This window comes from Alnus glutinosa, chromosome 7 (assembly GCF_958979055.1).
Source record: "Alnus glutinosa chromosome 7, dhAlnGlut1.1, whole genome shotgun sequence".
Taxonomy (NCBI): Eukaryota; Viridiplantae; Streptophyta; class Magnoliopsida; order Fagales; family Betulaceae; genus Alnus; species Alnus glutinosa.
The window spans coordinates 10,977,185-10,981,418 of NC_084892.1; the positions used below are offsets into that span (position 1 = coordinate 10,977,185).

Consider the following 4,234-nt stretch of genomic DNA (forward strand, 5'->3'; position numbering starts at 1 on the left):
TCGGATAATCAAGATTTATCGTCATAGATTTCATAACAAGCCAAAAAGTCCAGAAAATGAATCCTAGAAAGTATAAAAAAGACAAAACCTTATAAATACAAACTGCCCTTATCCTTTTGCTACTAATACTATATATGTACGTATATGTGCAAGCTGGGAAGCCATAGTACTACTACTGGGGCTCACAGGAAGCTGAGTTACATAAATACATATATATATATATATATATATATATATATATGAGCTATTGAGCTCCATTGTCATCCGGTCGGCACTAAAAAACATATCTACTTCATCATTTGGGGACCAGGGAAAATCGATTTGAACCACTAATTTTGCTTTAGTACTTTTCTAACCACATTTTCCACAAGCTATACATGCCCGGCCTCTTAGATAAACTTGAACAAACTAATTACAAATTTAATCATTAATTTAATTAATATTCTTCAAACAGACCCATCCAACACTTAAAATATTTAAGAGAAAGTAAATAATAAAAATAAAATTTAAACTCAAAACTTACTTATTATGTTAAATTACCTCTTATTATTTTATCAGATTGGAACAAGAACTTGTGCTCATATGCCCTCATGGTTTGTAGTACTTGTCTTTCCAAGTGTAAATAAGCCATCTTTGTTGATTCCTAGCTCAAAGATTATTTAGCGCAACTTAAAAACTCTTTTTAAAGAAGGAAAAATCAGGATAATTAATCAAACACCAACCCTTTAGACAATTATATACAAGTGGCCAAGGAGTAACTTTTTTTTTTTTTTTTTTTTTGGGTTGAATCCCTAGATATTATTAGATGTTAAGAAAGCAAAAGATAATACAAAAGAGACAAAATAAGTTCGATAATATAAATACAAAGCATATGCAATTAATTAACGTACACAAAGCAGCTTACTCAAATTCAGAGCTAGCTAGCCTTCTAATTAAGCACATCCACTTGAGGAGATGGAGTCATAGAAGACACTGGCCGGCAACAACCCCGACAAGCTCTCAATCATCTGGGGCGTGAAAACATCATCCAACGGCTCGAACTGGGGCGGCTCGCGACTGGGGTCCACTACAGGCACCTCACGTGAATGATCATCGTCGTCACCACCAATATTCTTCTTCTTCATCATCGTCGGATGATCAGAGACCGACTGATGGCCGACGACGTCGCCGCCGTCGGAGCCGTGGAACTTGGTGGGGTCCGGGAATTCGGCGTCCTGGCCGGTGAGCTCTTGGACCAGGCCCTTGAATTGCGAGGCGCTGGTCTTGACCTTCATGGGGTTGGATATGTAGACGACCTTGATGGGGTTGTTTTTCTTGGATTTGGTCTTTTTGGCTGCTGCTTTTCTTTGGTGCACTCTCGCCTCCAGTAGGCTGCTATTGTCCATGGCCGGCGGCTGGCTAAAGGTTAAAAACTGTACGGCTTGAGCTGGAGAGGATAATGTTGTGCTGTATTTCTCGCACGCACGCACGAGAGATCGAGAAGATGATGATTGGTGTGGGGAAGCTCGATCGGCAGCGGCAAAAGGGAGAGGTTTCTGGGATGAGAGAAAATGGTGCGACGTGTGACTTTTGAGAGGGATAAAATGAGAGAAATTTTTAATGAAGGAAACACAAATAATTGAAAGCGCTTGTATGGTTGTGTTAATGGAGCAAATATGGAAACTAAAATTTTGCGCTGCGCTTTTTAAGCGCCGCCGCCAAGGCGCGTCCCGCTCACTTTTCGAGGAATTTTTACCATTTACCACTTTGGTTGTACATTTTGAAACTCGAGCTTTTAAATTTAAGACCACCATCTGCCTTTTCTTTTCTAATTAATAACATAAAAATACAAGTATTGTCTTAAAATCATAATTGTCAAAAAAAAATAATAATAATAATAAAAAAAAAAAAAACAAAAAAAAAAAACAGCATTCATTATAGGACTTAACCATTGTTGGGTTGTCACCTAACAACAATAATGACAATACGACTAGTAACTTTTTATATGTTTCACGAGTTTTGATATAAATTTAATATAAAATTATTAAATTTAAAAGCCATCACAAAGCATCCTCCAAGTAATGCTAAGAATTTTTGTATTCTCTTAAAATTGATATGATTTTTAAAAATTATCATTTGATCAAAATTTAATAGTGTTTAATTTCAAATTTTATGATAATTTTAAGAGTTATATTAATTTTAAATATTAAAAGAGAATAAAAAAAAAATAATTCCTAACATTATTCTTATTAGTAACTACCTATAAGTAACTGGATCATATCCGGACATGGTTCGAATGTCTTTCATAACTATTAATAACCAATCTCTTGGGCCTTTGCGAACATGGTGTCCAAGCTTCTATTGACATTTATTTTTTGTATTATTTTGTCCTTTTTAAAGGTTTTTATTTTATAATTATTTGAGGATTAGAATTATATTATTATTCTATTTCTATTATTTATTTAATAGAAAAATAGGCAAAGGTCTTAGATTTAAAATAATTTCATACTCGGATCTTGTAAGCCATCAAATTAATAACCGTAACCACGATTTTAATTTTAAAAAAGCACAAAAACACGAAAAGGTAGTAATTAACATGTTAATTCTCCAGTTAGAAAAGGATTTTGATACTCGTACGATGCACGCGCCAGAGGTGAGATGGAGTCTAACAAATTTTTTTTTGCTGTCAATGTATCACTCAGAAATAATTCTACCACGCGGCCATCTTCCCGGGTAGATGTCGTGACGTCATCGCCTTTCGACATGCTGCCGTCATTGGACTTAAAGTGGCCTAGGGAGTAGGGGCTGAGCAGGCTTCGTTTCGGCTTGGCTTCGAGACTGATCCGAGTTGGCTTACGGGGGACAATCCCATGCTCTTCACCTGCAACATAAAACCATGGTACCTCAGACCAACGGAAGAGTTTCTGTACACGTGGGAGAAGATAAGAAGATACGCATCATCTGCGTACGGAAATTTATCCATTTTGATCCTCTTAAATTATTTATTCAAATTTTTTTAATTATGAGAAATTATTTATAAAATTTACCTGACCGGATAAACAGTTAAACAACCTAATTTTTATTTAGTTAGATAAATCTCTAAAATGGTATCTCATAATCACATATTTAAATTTGAAAAATGTTAGATTTACAACACCAATACAACAACTGCATAACAACCCTTCACATAAGGGGTTGTTGTGATGATGTAAAGTAAGAATCAAATCTCTTTAAATTTTCTCAAATTTAAATAAACAATTTGAAAAGATTCTAATCCGAAATTTGTACTGCAGTTTGGACCACAGAATTAAAGTTTAACCACATCAATAAATTGTAATAATATTTCTTGTCTTTAGTAGTCGATTTTTTGGTTTACTTATTTAATGATCGATTGAGGAACGTATGGACCAAAGCTAGTCTCAAAGTCATCGAATGACCTATTTGATATTAACATTAAGCATACTTTAATGTCTTTTTATGACTCGATATACTTGTCGTATCACTTTCATTGATGACTTTGATTTTGTGGCATTCGTGCCTCGAGTCAAAAGGCTTTTATTTTTGGAAGCATTGTCCGCGTACATTCGTTCATAGTTTAAATTTTAAGTTGTTAAGACCTGTTGTTTTTGTGCTTTTTATTTTTTGTTGTAATCGGTTACGGTTGTATTTATATTAAAAAAAGAAAAGAAAGAGGTCTCTTTATGAGTTTTTTTATTAGGTTAAAATGGGAGAAGTAGGATTCTTTCTTTTAACAAACCTTTCTTTTTTGGTTTTTATTGTTTTTTATTCTACATGCACGTACGTACGTGCCATGTTGTATACAAGAGTAATTCATAATCCCATTTTGTGTTGTCGTCCGATAGTTTTAAAATTGATACGCTTTTTAAAATTATTGTTAAATCAAAATTTAATAATAATTTATCAAAAATTTAAAATTGATTATAAAAGCAACATCAATTTTAAAGAAATACAATATAAACATAAGAGTGATAAATAGCGTTACTCCATAAATAACTTATATTGGTAATTAAAAATTTTAAAGCCGAAATCCGGCTTGTTTGATAAACCTCTCTTTTCTCTTCTTTATCTAAAAAAGTCAAAATGTTAACAACCACTTTATTCACTTTTTATTAACAAAAAATCCAAAACTCATTTCACACTTATGTTAAGTCAACACACTTTTTTTAACCAAACACATAAAAAATCTCTCTTAAAGTTTATGAACACTATCAATTGCTTTTTCTCTATTAACATA

General features: G+C 33.2%; 1 pseudogene; it reads right to left on the reverse strand.

Moving 5' to 3' along the window:
- Positions 1-824: 824 nt before the first annotated feature.
- Positions 825-1,635, reverse strand: LOC133873597 (sigma factor binding protein 1, chloroplastic-like; annotated as a pseudogene).
- Positions 1,636-4,234: the final 2,599 nt, after the last annotated feature.